Here is an 8,428-nt window from a genome sequence, read left to right as displayed (position 1 = left end):
ATAGATTGGTTTAAGTATGTGTACTAGAGTTAAGAATGAAAAGGAGATGATATATGAAGTGTTTGAGTGAAAATGAAGGAATTTTCGGGTTGAAAATATGATTTCTGGGTAAGGGGAATCGGTACCCATTCAAGGGGAACCGATACCCCTTCAAACGACAGAATTCCAGAATGTCTGGAGGGAATCGATACCCCATAGGGGGGAACCGATTCCCCCTAAAGGAAAAATTGGGAATATGGGTTTAATAAGTTCGTTTAAGTTGCTAGTATCCAATTACAAGGTGTAGGTATCTAATGATTGTCCCGAAATGTACATTTATGTAGATTCTACGCATAAAGAATTCCGGAACGTTTGGCAAGTAAGATCGATCAAAGGGAAAGATAAGAGATTGGAATTGACTAGTGAGGCCAGGTGAGTGCATATTAATTAGTTTATGGTGCTAAATGGAAACAAGACTTGCGACAAGTCTTTTTCCTCTGTTAGAATGCATGAATATATGATATACGTATATGAATGACATGAATAGTATGTATGCATGATTATATGTGTTAACATGCTTTTGAATGTAATGTTATGAGAAGTATGTGCTATGTAATGTATATATGAACATATGTGAAACTGAACTATGTGACTGCATGAGAAAGATATGAGCTTATATGGCCTGTGATATGAAAGTGTATATGTGAAATGATATGAAATATATATGTGAAAACAAGTATATGTTATGAGATCAATGATTACACGTACATGTGATACGTGACTGAAAAGAAAAGATATGTGGTTACAAGAGAAAGAATATGAATAAGTAATGTGAACTGTTATAAATGATAATGCCCATGTTATGTGATATGAGAGCTAGGGGTATAGTTGGCATGCCAAGGGTCGAGGGTTTACCTATGTTCTTCGGAACATATGGACTGTTTACCTATGTTCTTCGGGACATATGGACTGTTTACCTGTGTTCTTCGGAACATATGGACTGTTTACCTATGTCCTTCGGGACATATGGACTGATTACCTAGGTTCTTCGGAATCTATGGACTGGTCCTTCGGGACATTGATCGAGCTGTGGTGACAGCATATGTGTGCACAACCTCAATGTACTCACATACCTTAAGTTCTCACTAGTGTACATGGGCTAATAAAGTGATTAAACAAGCATACTGAATGTGATATGTATACGATGGGTTTATAAGTGGTTTGAAATGTGTTACGTGAATCATATGATGTTGTGTGTGTATAGTGTTTGATTGAAAATTGTTAACAATAAGAGTATGTGATTACATGATAAACTGTTAATGATGAATTATGTGTCTGTATGTATTTACTGTAATTAATCTGATATGATCTTATATGATACGAAGAATGCATGAAATTGGTATAACATGATAGAACAGAACATGCATGTATTGATATATGTTATGAAGTGCATTATAAGTCGTTATGCCTCACTAAGTCTTCGACTTAGCGTGTGATTGTTTCACACGTAGGTTTCGAGAAGAGTAAAGAGTAATGCGGAGCAAGACAGGTCAGTTTTCCTTACCAAATGTCAGATCAGAAAATGTATGTACTGTTTACAGAGTGTAGTTGGCATGTAGTCTAAAGATATAAATGGTATGAACTCTGATATCTGTTGTAAACGTTTTGAAATAATTTAAATGTTATCAAAGTTTTTAAATTACCCACTATTTTATACGAATGAATGTTTAAAAAGTCAATGTGACACTTCGGACTCGTATCCGGGTCGGATATGGGTTGGGGGTGTTACAATTTATATAAATGAAAATAATTTTTAGGGTAAATTACACATTTAGCCTATAAACTATTACTTTTATTCCATTTTGGTACTCAAACTTTATTTTTTAAAAAATCATACCTAACATTTACTATATGTTTCATTTTAGTACCATGTCATTAAAAACTTAACGATGTTGTTGGCGTGCCACCATAAGATAATACCACGTTATCATTTGAAAAAAAATGACACGTCAGTAGCTCTGTTAATTTTTTAACGGCGGGGTACCAAATTGAAGCCTAAACTAAACATTAGATATGTTTTTTTAAAAAATAAAATATAAGTACTAAAACGGGACAAAAGTAATAGTTTAGGTATTAAAGTAATATGTTTAAAATGAACTAAACATTCAATTTGAACAAAAAAATGCATGTGAATTTAAGCCAATAAAGTGATCTTAGCGGTAAAAGAAAATATTGTCATTCTTAGAGGTCATGATTTCAGCAACTGCGTCTGCATGATGTGTGTACATTATTAATAGATTAAAAAACTTTTTGATAGATAATACGTTATAATCACCTAGACTATTAAAAAGAAGTTTGCCTCGGTGAATTTCCATTTAGCATTGAATGGCTGAGTAGTGTTATATTGAGCATTCGTTGAGCTTAGTTAAGCTCACTGTCGTTTTCGGTGATGTTTATGCATATTGATTGTTGAATTCGAGACATGAAAAAGATTACCAGTGTCGATCCTATGATACACTTGGTTTAAAGAAATGTGACAAGTCCATATTTTCTAAAAGTTGATGGAATTTGTAGACTCTTAGACATTTATTTTGAGATTTAATCCTGTTAGATGTTGATTTGATGAGAATTTGATGCATATGCATGACGATTTGTTGTGTGATGTTAGTTTTAGGCTTAAACGAGTTGAGTCGAATTTGAGTAGTGCTAAGTTCGATTTAATTTAAAAAGTATAAGATTGAATTCGACTTAATTCGAAAATTCATGAGTTTAAAATTGTCAAGCTCGACCCGAACTCGAAATAAAAAATTGAAACTCGATTCGAAAATTTGTGAGCTTAAAATTTTAAAGCTAGACTCGAAATAAAAAAAAATAGAGCTCGAGAAAACTTGAACTCGAAATATTCTCAGACTTAGCTCGATTGAAACTCAAACTTAAACTCGAACATAAATCTTAAGTACATGAAAGTCTTACATTGCCTTTTTTTTAAATAATATATAAATGTTAATATTAATAATAATTTAATTTTAAAAAATCTAAAGTTTTAATATATTATTTTTTCGAGTTACTCGTAAATTTTTCGAATCGAGTATTAAGTAGCTCGTTTCAGTTTGTTGATAATTTGAATCCAATTCAAGCTTGAGTCGAGTCTATTCAATTTGAGAGTTAACAAAACTCTGATTGAATTGATATTAAATAACTCACGATCTGTCTTGTCTTATTTACAATTTTAATTATTACTATGCATGTATAGCTACTTTACATGCATGATCTAGTAAGCGAAATGATGTGATTGTGAACTATGGATGTTATGAACATGTTTAACATGTTAAAGTTAACGTCACTTGTTGGAATAGTGTAGTAACCTAAAATGTATGAAATGATATTGTCGGTTTATGTTGGATTGATACGGTACGGGGATAGGAACGAGATGAAAAATAATAATTTTTTAAAATTATAAGGTACAAGTACGATAAAGATATGATAAATATAAAATAAATTTTAAATTTTAAAAGAAATAAAAGATCACAAAATATTTATTAAAGTTCATAGTGATTAGAATTCTTTGATTAAAAGATAGAGATTGTAGTGAATGTAAATAAAATCTTCAATACGATTTGAATTTAGTTTATTATTCTTAAGCGAGTGGATGAATGAATAAGTATTTCAATTTCTTTCACAAGAAAATATTGAAGTAAGTCGTTCAAATACTTTGAAAGTTAAAGATTGAAGCAATATAGTTTCGACACCAAATTTAGTCTACTAACTTTTTAGATCTTAAAAATATCTTTTCGTAAGAGAAACTCAACCCTAATTAAAAAAAAATAAAATTATATTATAATTCATCTATATATTTTTTATTATTTAAATTTTACAAATAGTCCTAGATACGTGCGTAAAGATCAAATATAGTCCCGAATACATTCTCAAAAATCTCTCTGACTTGCCCAATTAATTTTAACCATACCCCTTAAATGCGAACATCCCCGATACATACTCAAGTTGTACCCATTCTATACCTATGTTAGGGACATGTTGAGTACTTGGTACAACTAGGGTTGCAAATAAGACGATACAGATAGTGTGTTACTCGAGATCGAATCAGTCAAAGTTTGATAAATATTCTACTCAAGTACTTAACGAAACGAAATGAGTTACTTGAAAATTTTAGGCTCGCGAGTTATCGAGCCGAATCGAGCTTCATTTTAGAGTTTTCGAATTGAACTCAATAATTCTCGAATTTGACTCGACTCGTTTACAAGTCTAGATACGGCATTAAGATGACATACCCGTGCTACATAGTTGTCGGAGCATGTTATGTATAAACAATGGCCTAAAACGAATCACTGGATATATATATTTTCATTTATTGTGTTTTTTTTTTGCTTTTTGAAATCAAATTCAACATACAAGTTTATTTATGTAATTGATGTGTTGATAATATGTTAGGAGTATGTTTAGGATGTTTGAGGATGATTGGTGTCATTAAAAAATAATAATGTATTTTTATTCTGCAATATCAATATTATATTGATAAGGCTAGGGCTCATTGTTGAGGTCGTTTTTGTTCAAATAAGGTTAGGGCTCAATTGCAGCCCAACTTCATCTAAACCGCCTTAAACTCTAAAGTACCCAACGGTTATAATTGATCTTGATGAATTAATAAATAGACCCGTTGGGTCTGGGTTAATTCATTGTCAGATAGACACGAGTATTGCATTATTTTACTATTTCTTTCCCGCCCTGATCACTCCCGAATCCATCCCTTCTGAAGAGTCGAGTTCAAGTCTCTTTGTACGATCTCTTTTCGGAGCTTCAATTTTTTCGTTTCTTGCGAATTGTTATTGGTGATCGCTAAACCCTAGTATACAACCATCAGTAGTTCTAGGGTTTTCTCCGGTGGCGCTCAAAGATCCGGGGCGGGAACTGTTAGAAGGGTAAGGTTGGAGAACTTTATGTGCCATAGTAGTCTTGAAATCGGACTCGGCGAGTTGGTTAATTTCATTACCGGTCAAAACGGAAGTACATATCTCATCTCTCTGTCTCTCTATATGTATATATATTGTGCATTCGATTCATGTTAATAATTTTCTTGGAATATGATACGAGCGACATGTTTGTTTGTTTGGTTTTTTGTGTCGGAGGGAAGAGCGCGATACAAACTGCTTTATGTATAGCGTTCGGCGGAGAAACTAAAAGGGCTTAGAAGTTGAAGGAGTTTATAAAAACTGGCTACAGGTTTATTCTTCTTCTTCTTTTGCTTTTAATTGTTTGGTATAGTGACGGGTAATCTGTTTGATATATCTGATATCTATCTCAATTCTCAGTTATGGTATTGTTCAAGTAAATATTAACAATGGAGGAGTTGATTCTTTTAAGCCAGATATTTTCGGTGATACCATTATTATAGTTACTGACTCTACGAGCTCCACTGTTTTGAAAGATTGTCAAGGTTTGACTCATTTTCTTCCGAATTTTCTTTAATGTCCAATGGTCTGTCTGATTACTTCTGAATGACGTGTTTTTCTTAATAAAAAAATCAAACAAACAATTTTTTTTTGCATGTGCAATTGTGTGGCTACAGAATGCAGGATGCAGAATGCTGAATGATTTTCGAATTTTTCTTTCTCTAGATCTCTCTGTTAATGGTATAGGCAATTTGGGGATTTTTATGGTATAAGAATATTTGGTAGCAGGAGTTGTATTGAAGCTTTTTTTTTTTTTTGGAAAAATCATGTATAAATTGTTTTTAGTCTGCAAATAGATCTATTCTGATTCATGAGGCTTTTTCCTATGAAAGTTCTCCATTTTTAGTTTTTTTCTATAAGTACAACCATAGGTATCACTGTTTCCATATTAAGTAATTCTTGACAACTTTTTTGACAATTGTTGCTAGTTTTGTGGTTATTGTGCTGCAGACATTACTCAATGGTGACACATGGGGTCCTGCTGTTGAACAAGCTATTGGAAAGTTGCTAAATGCATTCATTGTGACAAATTCTCAGGATGTTAGTGCTCTTAGAAAATGCATAAAGGAGGCAAGGTATAATTACTTTCCGATTGTTATACATAGGTTTTCGAACCAAGGTGAAAGGATGAGAATTCTAATTTTCTTAAAAAGCCTCTTTTCATAGTACTGATGTTTCAGTACAGTTTCCTTGATATTTGGTTTTGCTTTCTTTGTAGGTTGATTATACCTGATCATTCACTCTCCCAGATGAACCACACAGCTGCTCAATCTCTTTTACAATTATAATCCTACTGTTTTCAGTGTTTTGGTAGATGTCGTAATTTCATGTTTTCATCATGAATTTCTAATCTAAATCCTGCTATTAGGAAATTTATTTTTTAACCATCCTCTCTGCCTATTTCTTTTCAAATTTCTTTTATCATAATCCAATGCAGCGGTTACTGGTTGGTTAGTTTAGCAGGAGGCAATGAGCTTGTCCATGAATATTTTTTTATGCTTGCTCTAAAGAAGCTATTGCGGCAGGCTTATGTGTAGCACTAACATTTTTTGTATTCTCAGGTCAGAGCTGAGAGGCAAGTTCTTGTCAAAGATTACAACAGGGGATGGGCTGTTGCATTTGATCGAAGAATACATAATGTGTTGGAGGTTTTCACCTTAGATGGATTTAAAATGTAAGTTGATAACTAATTTCATATGTTGTTTCATGTCTCATCCTTTTTAAAAAAGTTACTTGGTATGTTTATGTATTCTCAGGTCAGAGCTGAGAGGCAAGTTCTTGTCGAAGATTACAACAGGGGAAGGGCTGTTGCGTTTGATTAAAGAATACAGAACGTGTTGGAGGTTTTCACCTTAGATGGATTTAAAATGTAAGTCGATAACTAATTTCATATGTTGTTTCATGTCTCATCCTTTCTTAAAAAGTTACTTGGTATGTTCATTATTGTCTTCGTAGGGACCAATTTTAAGGGAGTGAGAATTGAATTTGGTCTGTGAATCTAATTACATCGTTTAGATGGATTTATAAGATTGTGCTTGTCAAATTCTGCTTGAAGAATTTTGTTCACTTCTCAAATATAAGATTGTTCTCAACTTGAATTCATTCTGAATATAATCGTAAAACTTGAATTTAAGAATTTACGATCATTTGATTACTTAAAATTCCATGTTGTTGGATGCGATTGAACTGCCATATCATGTGCCCAGCAATTCTATCCAAATATAGTTATGCTAAAACATGTTTATAACAAATGGTTATAGGAACGATCAAGTGCTGGTTTGATTATTGAAAGTGACCTAGCATTGGAATGGTTACAAGATATCTTCCTATTGAATCCAAAACCTTTTCTAACCATATCTTCTTATTGAATCGTCTTTAGGATGCTAAAATGTTGATCAAGGAGGAGGCAATGCTAGAAAAATTTAAAGAGAGGATCAATGCAGCAGAAGAAAAGGTCAGAACTCTTATCATTCAAAGATTTTGGGGGTATTTTTTTAGTAAACTATATTTAATGTTTAGTTCAATTTTGCACGTGGCTTTACTTGCATTCAATTTGCCCCCTATGCGTATCATAGAATCAACAAAGGGGGAGGTTGAAGCTTTCCAGAAAGCAGTGGAGGAACTAACTGAGTAGAGAAAGAGAGAAATAATGCAGAAGCGGTCTACTTTGTGCTCCGTTAACTTTTTATTCATTTACTTCTTCAGCTATTGCGTGGAAACTTGAATTCAGAAATTAAAGTTTCTGTTTCAGAATGGGGTCCACCATGAAAATGTTATGAAAGAAAAGGTTCTTCCTCAAATCAAGGATGATTTTTATGCCTTCTTAGATATGGTAACCAATTGTAGCACATGTAATATTTTGTAACATTATAGCAGAGCTACAGAAAGGCTTCTATCATTTGTCATGAGAGTGAAATTGACGATTAGAAAACTTGGATGGAAGTACAACCGATAAACCAGATGCCAAACTGAAGAGACTGAATCAGAGACTTATGCATGAGGGCAATCGGTATGGGGTGGTTAATTTTCGATATTTCACTTTGAAAATACCCTAATATCTTTTTGCAGTTGGATTCCATGTTAACTTTTGACTTTCTGCAGATTTTCAGAATCAATTGATGATCTTAGGATGTTGTATCCGGAGAAAGATCGTAGAAACTGTATACTTATAAAGCCTTTCGAGAAAGATTAGATGTAAGTTTACTGGTGTTCAATTTGCCCTGAATTTGACAATTTGTCTCAATCATACAATTAGGTGGCTAACCTGTTTCAACTGGGTTTTAAGAAAGAACCATGAAAGAGATTAAGGTCAAGAAAGAACAATTAGGTGGCTAACCTGTATACTTATAGAGTTCTTTTATTTTTTTTGTAATTTCAACTAATCTTTTTTTAATATTTGGAATTCTGGATTGTGATGTGAACCTTTTCTGTCTGTTTTGTAGGTTATATGGCATTTGATAGTTGTTTCATTATAATGGCGT

At 32.9% G+C, this 8,428-nt stretch overlaps 2 long non-coding RNA genes across 2 annotated transcripts; both read left to right on the top strand.

Annotated features, from left to right (window-relative positions):
- The first annotated feature begins 4,702 nt into the window (after nucleotides 1-4,702).
- On the top strand, nucleotides 4,703-5,401 carry LOC120189486. The gene is made up of 3 exons (XR_005522527.1): nucleotides 4,703-5,001; nucleotides 5,124-5,217; nucleotides 5,307-5,401. It is a non-coding gene; the product is annotated as an uncharacterized LOC120189486 (long non-coding RNA).
- Nucleotides 5,402-6,243: 842 nt separating this feature from the next.
- On the top strand, nucleotides 6,244-7,947 carry LOC120189484. Its single transcript, XR_005522525.1, has 5 exons — nucleotides 6,244-6,621; nucleotides 6,704-6,816; nucleotides 7,327-7,401; nucleotides 7,653-7,734; nucleotides 7,824-7,947. It is a non-coding gene; the product is annotated as an uncharacterized LOC120189484 (long non-coding RNA).
- Nucleotides 7,948-8,428: the final 481 nt, after the last annotated feature.

The sequence above is a fragment of the Hibiscus syriacus genome, unplaced genomic scaffold, assembly GCF_006381635.1.
Source record: "Hibiscus syriacus cultivar Baekdansim isolate YM2019G1 unplaced genomic scaffold, ASM638163v2 tig00116958_pilon, whole genome shotgun sequence".
Lineage (NCBI taxonomy): Eukaryota > Viridiplantae > Streptophyta > Magnoliopsida > Malvales > Malvaceae > Hibiscus > Hibiscus syriacus.
The sequence above is the reverse complement of the archived record's forward strand: the minus strand, read 5'-3'. Positions and strand labels throughout refer to the sequence as shown.